The sequence below is a fragment of the Notamacropus eugenii genome, chromosome 5, assembly GCF_028372415.1.
Source record: "Notamacropus eugenii isolate mMacEug1 chromosome 5, mMacEug1.pri_v2, whole genome shotgun sequence".
NCBI lineage: Eukaryota > Metazoa > Chordata > Mammalia > Diprotodontia > Macropodidae > Notamacropus > Notamacropus eugenii.
This window is the reverse complement of record NC_092876.1, coordinates 275,338,266-275,359,125: the sequence shown is the minus strand read 5'-3', so window position 1 is coordinate 275,359,125 and position 20,860 is coordinate 275,338,266. Positions and strand designations below refer to the sequence as shown.

General features: G+C 39.6%; 1 long non-coding RNA gene across 8 annotated transcripts in view; it reads right to left on the bottom strand.

Moving 5' to 3' along the window:
* The window catches only part of LOC140506113 (uncharacterized), a 319,922-nt gene that overhangs the window by 229,620 nt on the left and 69,442 nt on the right, over positions 1-20,860 (bottom strand). For 6 of the 8 annotated variants that reach the window (XR_011967775.1, XR_011967778.1, XR_011967782.1 and 3 more), the window contains exon 1: positions 17,622-19,567. The exons of 1 other annotated variant lie outside the window; for it this stretch is intronic. This is a non-coding gene — a long non-coding RNA (uncharacterized lncRNA). One more of the 8 variants, XR_011967781.1, reaches the window with a different exon arrangement.

Here is a 20,860-nt window from a genome sequence, read left to right as displayed (position 1 = left end):
GCTTCACAAAGAGAAAAAAACTGCCCCTTTGGCACAAACTGGCAGATGTGTTGCTAAGTCACTGTCAATGATATCAGAAAGATTGGCATACTGGAGAAGGGCAAATACTGAGCAAATATTTTTCCAAAAAGCAAGGAAAATTGAGACACCAAAGTATAGGCCAATGAATTTGCCTTCGTTTCCAGAAAAATTCTAGAAACATTACTATAGAGGTAGTTAGTGAACATCTGGAACATCATGAATAACCATGGGATCCACTATCTGGATTCTGATTCATTAAGAGTAGAGAATGCCAGACTCATTTCTTTCTCTCTGTTCGATTACTAAGCTAGTATATCAAGGGAATAATGCCCTACTGTTTACCTAAATAAAAGCACACTGTTCTTGTGGAAAAGGTGGAGAGATATGGACTAGATAAGAAAAGGTAAAATTATTTCAAAGCTGACTGAATGACTGGACTCAGAGAGTAGTCATTAATGGTTCAATGTCAACAACGGAGTGCTCCAGGGATCTTTCAAGGACAGGAAGCTAGGTGGAAGCACTGGACTTGGAGTCAGGAAGATGTGACGAGTTCAGATTCAGCCTTAGATATTTACTTGCTGTGTAACTCTAGGCAAATCACTTAATCTGAGATCCACCATCTGCAAAACAGCCTCTGCCTCCCAGGGTTGTTGTGAGGATAAAACAAGATCATACTTATAAAACTCTTTGCAAACCTTAAAGCACTGTACAAATGCTAGCTATCTGTGTTTGACCTCGTTTTATTTAATATTTTTATTAAAGGCTCATATAAAGGCATTCACAGCATGTTTATCAAATTTGCAGTTGATATAAATCTTGGAGGGATAGCTAGCACACTAAAAGACTGAAGTAGTATCCAAAAAAAAAAAAAAAAAAGCTTGATGGGCTAGAACATTAGGCCAAACTTAATGATCTGAAACTTAATGAGGATAAAATCTAACATCTTCAATTTGATTATATGAATTTTTGTTCTGAAAAAATATTTGGACATTTTCATGTACTGCAAACTTAATATGAATCAACATCATGATATGAGAGCTAAAAGCGGGGTGGGGTGGGCCAGAATCAATCTGGAGCTTCACAAGAGAGGTACAGTTTCCAGGAATGGAGAAATGGTAGTCCCATTATAGTCTGCTCCAGTCAGACAACATCTGGAATACTGAGTTTAATCCTAACAACACCGATTAGGAATGACTTTGATCAGCTGGTGAATGTTCAAAGGAAGGCAACCAAGAGGGTAAAAGGTGTCAAGTCCAATCGATATAATAGTATTTAGAGCTGGAAGGGACATTAGAGGTTACCTAGTCAAATTCCCTCAAGTGACAGAAGAGGAAACTAAGACCCAGAGAGATGAAGTAACTTCACAAAATTATAGGATATTAGAATTTAAACAGATTCAATCCAGAGCCCCACCACCACCACCACCATCACCACCACCAATTAAATCAACTGAAGGAATGGGAAATAGGTTAGAGAAGAATTGAGACTAAGGGGATAATGCTAGTTCTTTTCAAGTATCTTAAGGGTTGTCAAATGGAAATAAGTGATTAAACTTGTGGTATTATTCTGTATGGCCCCAGGGGATAGACCTGGGTGGAAGTCATAAAGAATCAAATTTAGGCTTAATGTCAGGAAGAATTTCCTAACAATTAAAGCTATGGGCAAACAGTATGGGCTGTCTCTGGAAATAGTGGATTCTCCTTGGTGGAAAAGAGAAAGAAACAAAATGACCACTTTTCAGGTATACTTGAGTAGGATTATTTCTGGAGTATGGGTTGGACTAGATAGCTGCAGTGATTCTTATTCTAGTCCTAAATTCTATGATTCTCATTTTATAGTTGAGGAGACCAAGGTTCATAAAAGTTAAGGAACTCACCCATGATGACATGGCCAGAAAATATCAGAATTCTTGGGTCTCCCGACTCCAAGTACAAATGTTCTTTTCCTTATAGAACATTACCTCTGTTTACTAAGTAAGACACTGTATACAGCACAATGAGGGATGAGATGAATAAGAAATAGCCTCTACCCTCAAAGAGTTTACAGTCTCATAGGAGATATAATACGGAGCCAATAGCATTCCCTCCCTTGGTACATTGTCCTTGAATAGAACACCCTGTCTCCTTTGCTCCCCTCACACTCTATGTCTCATCATAAGGGCCACTGACATTTTTTATCCTTATATTCTCAATGCCTTGAAGCATTTCTTGAATTGTACTGAATCTCTAAAATACATTGGAGAGAAAGTCCATAGAAAGAGCCCTCATTTAAAAGTCAAGAGACCTTGGTAGTAATCTCAGCTCTGTCACTAAGTAATTGATTGACTTTGAAAAAGTCACTTCCCTCTCCAAGTTTCAGTTTCCTCATACATAAAATTAGAGGAGACTAGATGATCTCCAAGGTGCCTTCCAACTCGAACATTCTATAAATCTAGGAATCAAAAAAAAAAAAAGAACTATGAGAGCCACGAGGGGTGATTATTTCCAGCTGAGACAGAGGCATCCTGTAATCTGCAAGGAAACACAGGAAGAGTTCCACTAGCTTGGAGTCAAGGGACTTGGGTTCAAGTTCCTGGATGATCTGATTCACTAGCTGTGTGGCCACCAACAAATCAATTAACCTCTATAAGCATATGTTTCTTCATCTGTAAAATGATAACGACACAATGCAGAATTTTGAGGAAAATGTTCTATAAACCAAAACGTGCGTATTATGTACCTAACATAATAGCAGTATCAAGCTTCTGAGCTAATGTACATCCATAAGTGGTATAAAAATAGACATTTTTGAAAATCTCCATTTGCCACCACTGAGGCAGCTCATACCAAAGAATGAGCACTGTCTGAAAAATCAAGAGACTGGACTCCCGGCTCTGCTACCAGCTGACTATGTAGCCCTTAGGTCTTGCCATATAAGGGCTGGGTGAAGGAAAAGAGAGAGAATAATTATCTTAGAAAAGGGAAGGTTAATAGCAGACATGCCAGTTGTTTTCAACTATATGAAGGGTATCCTATGGAAGAGGGATTAGGTTGTTCTGTTTGGCCTCAGAAAGTGGAAACCAAAAGCAAAGGTAAAAGTTACAAAGAGGAAATTTAGTTTGGATGTCAGGAAAAACTTCCTAAAAACTAGAGCTATCCAAAAGTAGGATGGGCTGTGTTGTGAGGTTGTAGGGCCCCTGTGATCGTAGGCCTTTGAGCAGACTAGATGACCACTTGTCAAAAATGTGGCAGAAGGAGATTCTTTTGGGAGGTGTGGATTAGACAGAGCCACTCAAGTCTGTTTATATTCTAATATTCTATAATTTTGTGAAATTACTTCATCTCTCTGGATCTCAGTTTCCTCTTCTATCAGTTAAGGGTATTTGGCGAGATAACCTCTAAGGTCTCTTCCAGATCCAAATTCTATGATTCTGTGACATCCTCATCAAGTTCATATTTGTAAGTCACGGAGAAAAGAAGAGAGTTTGAGCTTGTGATTTCATTGGTTTAGGGCACTTCAGACAAGGAACTCCCTCAGCTAATTCAGTTCAGCACCTTGTCTGCAACTTGCAGTCTTAGGGAATCTCCTAGAATTCAAGAGAGGTTAAATGACTTGGCCAAGGTCACACAACTAATAGGTGTCTGAGAGAGGGTTTGAACTCAGGTCTTACTGATTGCAAGTCTCAAACTTTATCTGTTATGTCACCTAGCTTCCCATCTTCATAAATATTCATAAAAAATAATAACAATGATACATAATGATCAACATAATGCTTTACACATATTACCTCCTAGATATATAGATAGATAGATAGATCACAAAGTGCTTTACACATGTTACCTCCATATATAGATAGATAGATAGATCACAAAGTGCTTTACACATGTTAAGATAGATCACAAAGTGCTTTACACATGTTACCTCCTTTGGACCTCCAAAGGACTATTGTAAAGTTTACAGATGAGTAAACTGAGGCTAAGAGATGTAAAGTGATTTGCTCAAGATCATACAACTAAATGACTGAGGCAAGATTCGAACTCAGGTTTTTCCGAGTCTAAGTACAGGGCTCTAACCTTTGCATCATCTAATTGCCATGTCTCTAAAGAAATATTTCTTCTCTAGAGGACAGATTTCCAGTCATGGCTCACTATATTAATGTGCTACACACAGAAAGAAGTCATTATCATTTCATGAGGATCTATCTGCCTTCTTGAATGGAGCTTTTTAAACCAAAAAGAGCCAGATTCCCCTAACCCCCAGATCACTTAACCAACGTTTCAGTAACTTGTATGAGGAATCTCAGACAGGCCAGTTTTGGTGAGAGCTAAGAAGACACCAACAACACTGAATGGTTCCATCTTCTAGAACCCAGGCCAAGGCATTGCACATAGTAGGCAGTTGTAGAATAGAAGGAAAAACATTCTAGCCCTAAATTCATTATAGAATGTCAAAGCTGGAGAATACCTCAGAGGTCAGAATATTTAAGTCTAAATCTGAGCCTTCTATCTTACTGTCCCAGCTGACTCAGAAAGGGAGAGCATGGATCCATCCCCTGATCGTGCCTTGACATGGTGGTGAAAGACAGGAGTGGGAAACACACTTCTACCATAAAAGGCAACACTTTGGTGGCTTCTTATCCCTTACTAACTTCCCCCATTTGTAATCGCTACTTGCTTCCTTCTCAGCCTTGGAGTATAGTACCCCAGAGAAATTCAAGCTCTCTGTCCAGCCTAGCCCAAGCTTGGCTCTTTGTTCATTTGGTTTTCAAATCAACCCTCCTTCTTCAGCCTCTGTAACTGTTCTAATCAAGACCAAGGTCCTCCAATATATCCTGGGCCAACTCCAGCCATCCAAATCTATAGCCATAATAATTAAATAGTAATTGTTTCTCATTTGCCCAGGAACCTTGAAGGTCTTTCCCTCCTAGTGTGATTTTTTTTTATTAAGGAGGCCATCCCTTGAGTAACTTAAAGAAGCCTATTTATTGAATGGGTATATCTCATTCAAAGTAAGAATATGGTAAGACCTTAGCCTGAAAGGGCCAGGGTCTCCCATTGCATCCTGGGCCATCTCCAGTCATCCTGATGAATATCAAGTCACTGAATCCAGATGGCTCAGGAGAAGAAAGTGAGGTTGGTGACCTTGCATCGCCCTTCCTTACTCAAACTCAACCGCAAGTCATGTCATCCTCTTGATGTCATGGTCCTCTTTGAGAATGAAGAACAAATAAAAGCACAATATCTGGTCACTGGACCCAGATGACTGGAATAAAGTGAGACTGGTGACTCTGCACAGCCCTCCCTCACTTAAATCCAATTCACTTGCATGTCAAGGCCTCACCTTTCTGATGTCATGGTCCCCTTCAAGAACGAAGGACAAACAGCAGTCACTAGGAAGCTGCCATCCACAGGAAAGTTCAACTAATACCAAAATGGTCATCTGCAAACCTGTCTTCCTCCCAACAATCCCCACATCCCAGCCCCTGCTTAAAGGCCTCTCTCATGGAGACATTCACTAGCTCCTGAGGCTGCCCATTCAACTTTTAGACAGCTCTCATTGTTAAGGTTTTCCTCACAGGAAGCCCAAACATGACTCTCAGCAACATGTACCCATTAATTCTAGTTCTGTCCTCCCGGACCAGGTAGAACAAGGGAAATCCCTCTCTCTGATGACAGTCTTTTATGTATTAGAAGATAGCTATCCTTTACACCCTGAGTTTTCTCTTTTCTCTGTTCAACATCTTCAGTTCCTTCAAATGATTCTCATTTGTCAATTTTAGCAATGAACTCTTTATAGCCTCTAAAACATTGAGTTACTCCATCACGATGAACAATGTCCCTCAAAAAAAAAATAAAAGAAATTAATCACACTCCTTTCCTCTATTCGCAAATACTAGAAGAATTAACCAGCTGGAGTACAACCAGACAAGGTCAAACAGAATGATGAGGGGCAACGAAGCCAAGCCAAAGAAAGATTGGTTGAAATAACTGAAGATGGTTAATCTAAAGGAAAGGAGGTATATGGTGGGAGATAGTGATAAGAAATTATTTTATTGTTGTTCAGTGGTTTTTCAATTGTATCCAACTTGTTGGGACCCCATTTGGGGTTTTCTTGCCAAAGATACTAGAATATTTTGATGTTTCCTTCTGTAGCTCATTTACAGATATGGAAACTGAGGCAAGCAGCATTAAGTGACTTGCCCAGGGGGTCACATAGATAGGAGGTGTCTGAGGTTGGATTTCAACTCATGAGGATGAGTGTTTCTGACTCCGGGCCTAGTAATCTATCCACTGCACCACCGAGCTGTTCCCTGGGAAATGACAGCTGTTCTCAAATACCTGAAAGATATCAAGGGGAAGAACAATGAGATTTGTTCTGCTTGACTGTGGAGGTAAGAACTAAGACCAGTGGGTATCGTTACAGCAAAGCCAATATCAGTGCTACATAAAGAACTCCTTAACAATTAGAACTGTTCAAAAATGGAATAAGCTGTCTTGGGGGGGTAGTGAGATCACTGGTACAGGAGGTTTTCAAAAGCCTACATGATAACTCAAGATGCTGTAACTGGGATTCTTCTTACTTTTGTTAGATATTAGACTGACCTCTGAAATACTTCCAGTTCTGCAGTTTTTATGTTTCTATACTTTCTCCTTTCTCTTTTGTAGTGCCTTGAAATTTGCTACTTACCAGAGATGGCTCTTTAAAGCAGTAGTTTTCAAAGTATAGTCCCAGGACCCCTGAAGATTCCTGAGGATTGGCTGGTAAAAAATTATTTTCATAATAATGATATTTTCATTTTTAATTTTGTAAATATCAATAGATACAGCCCAAATAAACAAAAGCTCTTTGAGATTTTCAACTTTTAATAGTGTAAAGGGGCATTGAGGTGAAAAAGTTTGAGAACTGCTGCTCCAAGGCATATCCCTTCCCAAAATTCTATGAATCTGTGACAGATAACAAATGTGCCTTGCTTTAAAATTCAGAAATATACAAGCAAGTGTAGTCCTAAAGTCAGAAGACAACATTGTGCTACCAGAAAAAGTGCTGGAAATTAATTACTAGAGATCATAGGGATGAAACAGATTGATGATAATAGGAAATTAGTACTTTGGAGTTGCAATTTGTACGATATACATAAACAAACATTATTGTATTTTTATTCAATCCTCAAAAAATCCTAAGAAGTCAATAGTATAAATATTACTATAAGCATTTTACAAATAAGGAAATCAAGTCTCCATTTATATGACTTGAATGAGGTCACAAAGGTAGAAAATGAAAGAAATGGGAAAAGAGCTCAGGTATCCTGACTCTCTCACCTCCATGTCAGATGAGTCTATCTCATAGAATCCTAGAATGTCATAGCTTAAAGAGATCTTAGAAATTATTTATTTAAAACTACTTCATTTTACAAAAAAAAAAAAAAACAAAACTAAACAGGGAAACTGTGGCCAAGAGAGACTCGGTGATTTGATCAATTACGCGGTAGCAGAGTGTGGACAAGAACCCACATCTTGAAATTGCCTTCTGCTTCCTACATATTATACTTTTTTTGTTTTAGGTAATCTTAGCAGGTGGAGGAAGGTGGGTGAGCAGGCAAGCTGGCAAATTCAAGAAGCAGCTCAATTTAGAAGACAAGAGAAACAAAAAACACAAAATGTCTCACTTGTTTTCTTTAAACCAACATATGTCAGAGACATTTCCATTACAGATATGGCAGTGCTTCATCTCTGCTTCATTCTTGCCTTCATGTTGTCTATCCCTCCCAGCCAAGACCTCTCTCAATTTCAAGGCTCTTCTCCCTTTCTTTCCCTACCATTTATTCAAAGCCTACCCACACTTGAAGCTTCCACTCACAGACAAAACCATCTCTGTCTTCTCTGGTCCACACTACCCTGCCCTAGCAAATATGAACCTCAGACAGATTTTTAATATTTAATATTTTTAATATTTTGATAACTGTATTTCAATTTAATTTATTTCCTTGGTAATCATATACACTTTGTTTTCTACATTTAAGAAAACTATTATGAGAAAGGGAACATAGATAAGTTCGGCAGAATGTCAAGTGGAGCCAGGATGGAAAAGATTAAGAACCTCTAGTTAGTGGAACTAACGATTGACTTGGATACACAGGACTGAGGTTCTTACCCCAAATAAAAGTTAGGATTTTTTTTGCCATATTTGTATAAGATTTTTTTTAATTTACTAGTTGTGTGACTTTATGCAATTCACTGTCGGAGCTTTACCTTCCTCAGATGTAAAATGAAAATAATAAAATACACCATCACCTACCTTAGCTCAAAATTTTATAATGAGAAAATATATACTATATATTTAAATAGTATGAAAGCACTCAATACTATTTATATTTGTTATAATAATTATTTATTACAATGTAGAGAATAATATAAGGTATATAGTTAAATATTAACTATTTTATGTGAATGTCTTCCCATTTCAGATTGCAATAGCTTGCTGGTTCATCCCCTTGCCTCAAGTCTCTCCCCACTCCAGTAATCCAATCTATCAATTGGACATCAGCTGTTAAACTGATCTGTCTAAACCACCTGTCTGACTATTTCACACACACGACGGCATTCAATAAATTCCACTTGTTCCCTATCACTTCAAGGATCAAATATAAAAATTCTCCTTTTTGCTTGAAAGCCCTTTAAAATCCAGCCCCTTCCTACCCTTCCACTGTTCTAACTCATTTAAAGACCCAGTGATCCAGTGACTCTGATCTCTTTGCTGTTTCTCGAACAGGGCATTCCATCCTCCCACTGCATAAACTTCCACAGGCTGTCTGCCGGGCCTGGGATACTCTCCTCCTCATCGCTGTCTCCTGACTTCCTTCAAGCCTCAGCTAATCCCACCCCCAGTTTACCCAGTAGCAAGCTTGTTTGTGTACATTCATCTGCATGTTGTCTCTGGCATTAGACTGTGAGTACTTTAATAGCAGGAGCTGTTTGGGGCTTTTCTTTTTTATCATATCCCCAGTGCTTAGCACAATGCCTGGCTATAGCAAGAACTTCATCAGTGCTAGTTGACTGACTAACTGCAAGCTTTTCAAGGGCAAGGTCTATATCTGAAGGATTCTGGTACTCACAGATGTAAGCGCCGTACCCCAAGCTCCCCTCAGAAAACAAAGGCCCATCTTTGTAATACTAATATTCTTCTGGTGAAGCTATATGGCTATGAATTATGGAATATCCTAGTCTCCAAAGAATTAAAGTAAAGGGTCATTCAAAGGGCAATGGAGAGACAGTAAATGGTCTAAATAGGTTGTGGCATTATTATCCAATGAAGAATTATACACCAGAAGCAGCAGTAAGGCTATCATCAAAGAGATTTATGACTGAAAAGGAGGTAGGCCAGTCATGTATCATGGGTGAGGGGTACCAGATGGACAGCCTGTGGATTGCATTCCATGCAATGTTAAATAACCTAAATCAAGGGTTCTTAACCTTTCTGTGTATCGTGAATCCTTTTTTGGATGTCTGGTGAAGCCTATAGACTCCTCAGAATTGTGTATTTAAATGAATTTTTACAAAACACACACACACAAGATTGCAAAGGAAACCAATAATATTGAAGCAGTTATCAAAACAGTTTTAAGTACATAGACACCAAGTTAAGAACCCATAATCTAAAGGAAGGTCCTAAGCATAGTGGGTTAGACCCCTAGTGAAGGCTTTAAGAGAAGACATGCATAAGAGTTGTGTGTGTGTGTGTGTGTGTGTGTGTGTTCGTCCTTCGTTGCCAAAGAAGCCCATGCCATCACAGAAATGATGACATGACTTGCACTGGACTTTGTTTTAGAGTGAGGGAGGGCTGTGTGGGTCACCAGCCTCACTTCTCCTCTAGAGCCATCTGAATCCAGTGAATAAGGAGGCATGGATAGGCTACAATCTCCACCACTGGAGGGAGTACCTACAAGGACAAATAGATAATAAACCCATCAAGGAATCAAAGTCCAGGTCACTTTGCACTCTGCTGTATCCCATACAAGTGCCATACTTTTAACACCTTGATGTTAGCCCATCAGAGAATCAAAGATTTTAGAATTCCAAAGGATCTTTGCAGGTCCAATACCTTACAAAAGAGTCCCCACAACAACTTCTGGTTGAAGTAATGATGCAGCCTCTACTTGTAAACCTCTAATAGGAGGAAATCTAATCGATATGTGAATAGTTCAGTAAGACAGTCTGATTCATCATCATTTATCATGACACTTCTCTACTCCCAACCACACCATGTACAATCTCAGCGACAGCAGCAAGTATTTATTGAGGATCCACAATGTGTAAACACTCTGCCAAGTGCTAAGGAAAAGTCAGACAGAATCCCTGCCCTCACAAAGCTTACAATAGGTAGCAGGAGGATTTCATATGGACACAAGTATAATCTCATATATATATACACTGTCCTTCACTTTACGCCCCAACCAAACCTACGCAGTAAATGAACACTACCCAGAGATGGAAAAACAGACCTTCATTACATAGACAAAGTAAAATGGGGAATTAAATGATTGCTCAGTGACCATACAAACAATGTGTATAATTCAGTCTCCCAAATCTACTTTATCCCCATAGGAAGGTTTAGAGTTTTGAATTTTTAACTGTTTTATTGTTTGGGGTGGTTTTTTTTATATCATTAACACTTCCCACTGACTTTCTCCAACCCGACTCCTAATAGATACCTCTCTTGTAATTAATAAGTATAGTTAAGTAAAACAAATCAACAATGTTTGAACTGCTGAACATTTGAATTGTATGTTTTTAAATACCTTAATTATTTAGATAATTACATCTGTATAGACCAAGTCTCATGTTATTATCAAAATAAGAGGTAGGGAAGACACATGGGCTCTGATTTTAAACAAACAAAAAACCTTCCACATCTAGTGATGTGGAAGTATCTTGCTCCTCAGTACTTAAAAAAATATGCAAGTTTAAAAACTTTGTAATTTCTTTGGCTTCTTGAAAGGACAGGAATGAACCCCAAGATGAATGCTATCAGGAAAATCATTCAGTTAGCCACAGAACTACCATAGCCAACTTAGCTGAAACAGGGGTGATTCTCTCAAAATTGTAAGAGCACATTAACCACAGATAGGCAAGGTGTCTAGGGTCCACATCTATACTCTGTAGAGAGTGCGGGATGGACACACTGCCAACACAATACGTCACACTCATGTACCCATCAGAAGACTTTAGAATTTTATACAGATATGTGAAATTACTTAGAGGCAGAAAAAGTAACAACTGCTATCCCTCCCTACGGTAAAATACTTAAGCCACTGAAGGCATTCCTCCTGGTCTTATTTAAAGTTCCTGGAATAACAATTATATGAAAAAGACAGGCTTGTTTTTGCGCTAAAATTCTATGATTTATTAGTGTTTTTCCCTTCTGCACCAGGATTATTTATGTGATGAGTAACAAGCTATTTTTACTTGAGTAAATGGTGTGCTTATCAGATTCATAGCTGAAAAGGATTGTTAACATGTTGGCTTAGCAAAGTAAGGACCTGAAAAGATTTTAAAAGGCTAGAACAATGGGTTTATTCTACCAAGATATAATGAAAGAGAGATAAATGTAAAGTCCTGTACTTGAATTCAAAAAATAAATTTCCTAAGTCCATAATAAAAAGCATCAGTATCATGCCATCCTAGGGGCAACCGAAGGAACTAATAATAGAGAAAAGCAAACATACAGGTGACATAATAGTTTAATTCAAGTATCTGAAAGGTTGTTGTGTGATATGTGGAAGGAAGGGAAGAGTTAAATTTGTTCTCTTTGATCCTAAAGAAGAAAGAGTAATTTAAGTTCAGATTAGATACAATCTTCCTAACAATTAAAATTGTTTCAAGGGTGGTATGCCTCTAGAAGCAGTGGGTTCTCTTTGACTTGAGATTTTTAGATGCAGGCTCAAAAACTTGTTGGGGGTGCTGTAGAGGAGATCCTGTATCATTCAGAGATGGGCCGAATAACCTCTGAGGTCCCTTGCAACTCTGAAATTTCATGATCCTATGATTCCAAACTTTGATTTAGATCCAAAATCTGAAAAAAAGAATGGCTGTTGTGATTCTGCTAACTGGTAAACATTTGCTTATGTGGAAAGAGATTGTTGTGGGCTCAGCCCATCTAGAACTGTAGTATCAAACTACAAGAGAAACAGGAGTCACTAATACATACATACGGATCCCTGCAGGCACATACTGACATAGAGAACTGTATATTATCTATATTTTATTGTATTTTTATTTATTTATTTTATTAAATATTTGCCTATTACATTTTAATCTGTTTAGAATATTCTGGGGAATGGTGCAGATTACAATGTGGTCAATTGTATTTGACCCCTCTGATCTTAAAGAGTATCTATCTACCTCTTGAATACTTCCAAAGACCGATGATTTCATTAGAGTAGACACTTCCTCCTCCCCCATGAATTCCTTCCTCTCCATGTGCTAGCTGTTAATTTCATGAGTTTCTATAGTCCCCCCTCCATAAAAAAAAAAAAGTCACCACTTGGCTGCCAAGTTTCTAGGGACAAGTTTCTCTGAACTAACCTAGTCCTGAGACAACAGGCATGCAGTTTACTAGGATAGTGCCCAACCCTTTCCAAACCTACTCTTCTGGATTTCCCTCTTTGTGTCAACCTCCATGCCATGCTATCCCTCACTCTACATATCCAATCAGCTGTTAAATCTTATCACTAATTAGTCATTAAAACTAAGTCATTAAAACTCTCTATCCTCAGTTTCTCCAAAAGTAAAATTCAGAATATAACGAAATTAAAAATTAAATATTAAATATTAAAAATTAAAAATTATCATAACCCCCTTAGGCTTGTCTTGTGCTTTTACAACTTTCCATTCTCGCATCTATTTTCTCATTTAATTAAGTAGACAGGTCAGATACTATTGTCTCCACTTTTAAGAAAAGGAACTTGAAACCCCAGGAAGTCATGACTTACCCCAAGTCACATGCTTAGCAAGTATTAGAAACAAAACTTCAACCTAGCTTTTCTGAGTCTTGTGGGAGCACTCTTTCCCTATGCCTTGTTCTTGCTAAGTCTTTAGCTCCTCAGGGAACGTTTCCCTCAGTAGAATTCAGCAATTTCTTACCAAGAATTAGAAAATATCACCGATTTACTCTTCCCTCCTACAGATTTGTCTATAAATGTGGACTAACCCTATCACACAAGGTAGTGAAGGTTTGTGGTGGGTTTGTGGTGTTCTTAAGGGTTTGTGGAAAATGGTAAAGAGAGGAATATTTCTGCCCACCTTTGGACAAAAGGGTAGGGAAGTGGGAAGGAGGCTAGAGATGACTAAATCCTTCCAATCTGTTTGTTTTTAGCAGTCCTCAAGTTGGGACTTTGACTAGATTCTATATCCCCTCTCTTTTGTTTCCAGAACTGTGCCAAGGAAAGGAAGAATAGAAAAGCCACGTTAGCCTGGACCATCCCTAGTGTTCCATCCTGCATGATGCCCTCACCAAAACTCTGATGCAAACAGTAAATCTGCCCTGGATTGCCTTAGTATACCTCTCAGACCATAAAGGGACAATTCTCAAGGTTGCAAGAGACCACAAGTGACAGTATAGTTTTCCCCTCTGTTTTCACATAGATACAATATTATTCCCATTTTGCAAATGAGGTTACTGAGATTCTAAGAGATGAATTTACTTGTCCAAGGACACAAAGCTTATAAGCAGCAAAGGAGGGAACTGGAACTCACCAAGAATTGCCTGCCTTTTGTGAATGCAGTGTTCTTTTCCTAGGAACACCATGGGTCTAATCTGGCTACCCAAGAGTTGATTAGGGAAAAAGTGGACAAATAATGCTATTCTTTTCTGGAGGAACCCCAAATATCTGGCTTTAGCTGGGCCTTCTCCGTGCATACATGGATACAGTTACACGTCAGGGAGAAAACAGAACTTTGTCCACAAGTTTTCTTTGTGATAAGATCTTGAGCTCCCATTCTAGTTCATTTTTAAATTCCCTTCTCTTACACACAGTGTGACACAATATCCAAATTCTACCCTTTTGCTAATTTAACAAACCATTAAGAGTTTTCTGTTTGTTTCCCAAAATATCACAAGAACATTGTGTGGTGCTGGTTGATTAACACAGCAGAAAGTCTTCATTTTGCTAATATGTTTCACGCTTCCTATGGGTCCTGGCAATTTCACACTGCAACAGAAATTAAATGAGTGTTATATTTTGGGAGGTCTTCTAGTGTTAGACAAGAGCAGGCGCCATTCATCTGAAAAGAGGGCTGGGCTGATGATGTCCAGAAAACTGGAAGAAGAAGATGGAGAACTAATAAGACTTCTGACACTGAGACAAGACACTGAGAAAGGGATGTGGGCTACTGGCCTTTATGAGTTCCTGGAGCTGTAGGCATCAGAAAGAGAATCTTTCCAACAAATCAAGAAGAACATTGTGTTTCTCACTTTCTCATATACAACTGCCACTCTGGAGATGACCTGTTTTAAGGGCAATGAACCTGCAGTCAGGATGAGCAAACTGAGTCAAGACTAACCAAATTACATTTCCATAATACTTTGCATTTTACAAAGGGAGAAATTACAACATTGTTAGATGGCTAGAACCTACTTATTATTGTCTGCATTTTACAAATAAGGGAAACTAAGGCTTAGAGGGGTGAAATGATTTATTCAGGGCCAAGTAACTGGCATGTGGATGAGTTTAGGACTCAAACCCAGGTCATCTGACTCCATATCCAGTATTTCTTCCATTTTTCCTAATCTTTCTTCTTAATTGTTTCTTTATGAAATACCTTGTATGGGTGTCCAAGTGTGTTCCTTTTAAAATGATGAGGTAGCAAATAGTGGATTTTTTTAAAAACCCTTTCCATATTTCAGATTTGGGGGCTGGACTGGGTCCTAAGATTTACAATACTAATTATAGGCTTACCAACAGACAGAGTATTTTGTCCACTTATGTGATCTACAGCAAGATCTTGAGAGCTGGTGGAAGGAAGAGAGTCCAGTTTCAAGAGATTCTTAAAACAGGTCTTCTAATGTTTAAGGCGTATATCCTTTGGATCAACTTCAGACACTTGTGTGAAATATTCAGGACAAGAACTGGGTTTGAATCAGGTTTTGCAAACCTCCTGGGTTTCTCCCATCACTTAATCTTGACAATATCTGCAAAAAGACCTAAGCCAAATATTCTCTGTTAAGTTCTTCCAAATGTCTTACTAAAGGCCAGGCATCTGCAAGAGACTCTGGTTACCACAAGAGGGGTGTGTGTGTGTGTGTGTGTGTGTGTGTAGGGGTGGGTGTGTGTGTGTGTGTGTGTGTGTGTGGTGTGTGTTGTGTGTGTTGTGTAGTGTAGTATGTGCGTGTGTATTTTTTTAATACCAAGTCTGTCCCTCTGGGTGAGTTACCCAAACTGTTTCCAACTTCTGTGAGAACTAATAATTTCTCCACCCACTTTGAAGTTTCAGAGACCAACAAGCATCTAATCTGGGCCTCTTCACATGACTAAGGCCAGAGGCTCTCCTGGGGCCTCTCACTTTGAAGTAGAAATTCCTCATATCACCTTGTGACTCTTCACCCTCCTCTGACCACCAACCTTTGCAAAAGCAGAAGGCTGGAATCAGTGCTGCTCCTTATATCTAAGGTTCCCCAAAAGTTACCTACAGCAGATAGCCCTTTTTCAAATGTAACCACTTAAAGAGCCAAGAAGTAGTCTCACAAGGCTGTCCCCTTGGTAAAGAAAGGCATGTAACTATCACTGATAAATGTTCCCCTGCTCCCAGCTTCTGGCCTGGGATTGATGTGAGGATAATGCAGATGTGTGCTGGAAATTAAACAGTAGGCTACCAGGGTGGCCTGGATTGAATTCAAGCTTGCATTCAGGCCACGGCTCACTCAGCATTTATTCAAGAAGTTCCCTTTCTAAAGAAATCTCAAACCATCCCCAAGGCTAACCCTCCCATTCCTCACAAAAGAACGAGGCCTACTAACTGTACTTGGGTAGGTCCCCAAATCAGAATAATGACAATAAAAAGGGAAAGAGGGTATGTGCATTTGTAACATGCATTAAAATAAGCTATTTATTTACATGTCCAGGAATCAAGGACTTCTTTGGGGGTGTTTTGCTCGTGGAACCCCAAAATTACACTATCCCCACATTTTTGGTCAAATAATTTGCAAGCGACATTTATTATTTGGAAGGGAAAGAAACTGTGAATTCATATTAGTCAAAATTCAAACAAACCAGCAGGAGTTATGACATGGAAGGGCTCTCTTGGAGAAAAAAATGTTTTCTCCTGCTTTCAGATACAGCCTATCTTGACTTGCAAACACATTTCAGAACTGGAATGCTGAACGTCGGCTATTTTTAGAATCTGCCAAAGAGTACTACATACACCCTTGCTAGAAATTAGAGGGCTCAAGAAAATGGGGGGAAAAAACCTTGTGGCTAATTTGAAAACCCCCCTTCCCATATAATTAGCAATAGTAAAATAACTGGGAAAGAAGAAAATAAAAAGAGCTTTTTCTAGGTTGAACTTAAAACACTTTTACATCGGAGGGGTTTTCTTTTTAATTATTTAAACACCTGAGAGTCAATTTAAAGGGCAGTTCCAACTTCTACCTGGGTACAATTGTGACCAAAGTTCCTAGGTTTTTTGTGCTTAGTGTAAAATGCCCGTCTGAAATAGTTTCTGCAACCTGGCCTCTGAGAGCATGACTTGATAACACTGCCCAACTTCAGGGGTTAGCAGAGGAGCCGGCCTGCTCCCCGAACTCAGTCACACACAGCACTATCGCCCCGAAGACCAGCTCTATTAAAGGCAGCAAAATCGCAGCATCTCCGCTGGGCTGACCGTGCCCGAACCATCGGAAAGTGGACCATGCTAAAATCCAGGGTGAGTTTATTAAACAAGCTGAAACACAACCCCCAGATCCGGCTGAACCGCCGGCAGCCACGGACTATTTAAATAGCAAACAGAAGCTCTGGCCTTCCTTAAAATTTCCGACCTCGTTCGCTGCTCATCGGGAGTGGAAATGTATACAAGGATGAAGGGATGAAGACAGCGCTCCTCATGATTTTTTAAAAGATGAGAATGCACCCGAAGCCAAAGTGCACCGACAGAAAGTCCGTCCTCACCAACCTGCCTTTGGCATCGGGACAGCAACCAGCATCTATCTCCGTCCGGGCTCTCTCCCCGCCCCTCACCCCGACCTCGCACTCTCGCTATCATTCCTAATTTCGTGGAATGCATTGCTGGACTGTTTATCATAACAGTGTGTTTAAAAAAAAGATTCTTCTAACTCTTGCAATTTCTCCCTCCTCCTCCCCTTTGGCAGGGGCCACTGGTAGGAAAAGCCTCAAAAAAAAAAAAAAAAAGCAGAGCAGGGAAAACAGAGAAACAATAGGCAACCGTGGCTTTGACAATGCTCCCCCTGAACCTTTTCTCTGCACCTGCTGCGACACTTGCATTCAAGAGCCAGGGCGGCTGCCATCGGAAGCATGGACAATGGCGTGAGGGACACAAGGCAGGGGGTGGGGGGGGCGGGGGGGGGGGAGAGGAAATCAGAGGAATTCAGAACTAAGATGGCAGGGCTCTCACCTTTTCCGTTTTTTTGCGAATAGTCTGGATGGAGGCGTCCCGCAGAGAAGAAATAAAAAGGGTGTTCTGAACTGTTGGATGGTTCTGAAGGCTTCTGCATTTGCAAACGCATTTTAGAAGTATTTGTAGGGGCATATTTACTGCATGCCATCTCTCTCTCTCTCTCTCTCTCTCTCTCTCTCTCTCTCTCTCTCTCTCTCTCTCTCTCTCTCTCTCTCACTCTGTGTGTGTCTCTGTGTGTGTCTCTCTCTTCTGTTTTATGTCCTGCTATCTCCATCACACCTCTATTAGTCTGAAGACTTTCTGCCTGTGTAAGTGAGAGTGTGCATTCCTTAATGTTTGAATCAAGACACACGTCTGCATGCATTTCTAATCTAAGGAGCCTGTAGCCGTTACTATAACTATCAATTAGTCAGCAATAGCTTGAGACCCTCACGCCTCTGAAGGAACAAAGGTGGAAAGACATGCAAATACTCCAGCACCTGGATCAGGCAACTTTCTAGCAACAAATAACGGCAGCTCTTTCTGTCTGTCTTTGAGGTGCTGGATCCTCCTTTGGATGCAGGTTATTAATGTGGCCAGCTGCAGAGTTAGGCACAGAATGTATATAGGCATGTAGATACAGATATATTTCCCCCTTTGGCATCATTGGGAATAAAGTGAATTAAGCCACTAAAAGGAAATGCCTTAATGGCCAGGGAAACTGTAGAGCAGACCGGCTCTGGGCTCCATTTTAATCAACAGCTATTAAAAACCAAAGGCAATACCATGTGTATTCCTTTGTCCAGTTCCTCTATATTTCTGAAATAAAACCAAGGGCAGTCAGGCTGGAAGAGATAGAAGGAAATAGGAATCCGTGCCAACATTGGAAAGAGTAGTTTTCCTAGCTGGTTGATGAAACAAATGGTTTTGTTTTAGATTCAATTCTCTGGCTTTCCCTTGGATGTTTGTGGTATGTATGTGTGAGTGTGTGTGTGTATGTGTGTATACACACGCTTTAAGTTGTACATGTTGGAGAAGCCTGTTTACATTTAATGTGTCTGTGCTAACCAACTGAGAAAACGCCGAACCTTTTATTCTAGTTTCTACTAATCTCAACAAATAAATTCATCCCCTTGAAAAACCTCTCAGTTCTCAAGGACACCAAAAAACTGTCAACTTGAATCCACAATAAGAGGCAGGTATGAGTAGTAGTTGGTCTTTACTGACTATTGAATATAGAACATTTCAAATGGAATGCATGTATTTTGTGTCTAATGTTATTTGTGGAGATTTTTTTCTCCTTAAAAATATTACGGTTCCCTGTCATTTCAACTCAGTTCATTTCCACAAACATGTAGGCAGCATCTAGTCTGTGCAAGGTATTTTTCACGTCCAGGGATAGCAGCATTCTTTTTCTCCTCCACAGTTAAAATTAAAGTATTTTTTGAGGTAGGAGAAGAAATAGTTCAAACCTGAAGGTTAATGGACTTTCTCTCACTCTGCAACCTGGTCAGAGTCCCACAAGAAGACATTTTAATAGCTTCTCAGCAACATTATCTACATAACCAGCTCTCTTTATCTTTCTGTATTATAATATTCCATTCTTTGTCAACCAGCTCCGAACTCGATTTTTTTCTTTTTCTCTCCTTATGAGCAAAATCACCCACAAGGTCATTTTACTGTTTTACCTAAGGGGTATTGGGAAAGGCCAAGAAACACAGGAAAAGCTCCTCAAAGAGAAATTCCCAACAATAGAAACTAAAACTGAGTTGCTAGCAGACCACTGGAGAGAGTCTAGCAGGCGTTCATAATGAGGAGAGGTGTTAGAAGTCAGAATAAAGTAGGCCCTTATCTAAGATCAGCTGAAAGCAGAGGAGAGGATGATTAAATCCCAAGCAAACTTTAAGGGGGAAAAATAAACTTATAATGAGCTTTGGGGAAATGGATGCTAAGCACCTGACAAAGGTCACCCACCGTCCAGTTTGCTCCTTCGCTGTGTCGGAGAGGAACAAGCAGCCCCAGCAGTGACAGCAGAATTCTAATGTGCCCAGCACAACCCAAGGCTCTCTGACTTGTCCAACAGAAAGAAAGTCACGCCTCAGACAGAGGAGAATCAGAAATAACAGACTCCATCATCAAGCAACAGACCTCACCAGTACAGAGAGCAATGAAAATCAGTGTCGCAGGGTCCCCTTCAAAGTAACTGAGAAGCAGGAACCATGGCAGATCAGAAGCTAGGAAAAATCATCCTAAATAATACCATTCTTTGCTCTAGAATTTAGATCTGTGGTATGAGGAATGCATACTCTCTATTCACTCCATGATAATGCAGATGCCGGTGTCTCTGTGCTTAGTATTTTTAGACAGACATTCAAGCACTGCTAAGGCCGCCTATGTTATTATCAACAGCAGTTGTTTCCTAATATCTGCCGTCTCCCCCCCGCAACAAAAAATGAGTCTGTCTCTTCCTCTGTGTAAGCATAGAGGAACCCCAAAGGGCCCCAAAATTATGACCTATTACCACCTTTTTCAAAAAGCCTTAAATGCATTTTCCAGATCTGAACTTGGAACAAGGTCATGCAGTTCAGTAATTTGCTCACTTCCTATCTTTTCAACTTACGACATTTTTCATCAGCCCACAATATGACTGTTGGAGCAGAAAGCATCTCATCAGAAAGCAAGCTAGATACACGAGAAGGCTGAGGACAAAGGATGTTTGACGAATGAAATAATTGCATTTCTTACACCTTAGGAGCCAGCAGTGTTTATAAAAAGGGCAAGAAAGGGCTATGTGAACAATTTTAGACTTGGAAAGGGTGAGGATTGAGGGATCCCTCCCATGAAATCCTGAAATATTGCAAATAATAAACCCAACAGAAAAATAATAAATTAATCACCAGTTTGAAAATCAGAAGAAAGGAGTGTGATGAGCTCATCCGTTTAAAGTAGACATAATTTAAAATGCTACTTGCCTATTATTGTCTACTTCTCACCCCTATCCGTTCACACACAGACATGTATGCACACAAGACTAAACATTTTAACAAATTCTTTTTTACAAAGTGTAGTGTTTACACATACACGTATGAATGTTTTATCTCTACTTATGTGCAAGTCTCTAGATAACATAAAATGACAAGAAAAAACCTATGGATTTACAAAGCAATCAGCTCAGAAAGAAAATAAACAACAATCCCCGATCACTCTCTAACCACTACAAAGTCACAGAACCACTGGAATGAGACATGATTGAGAAG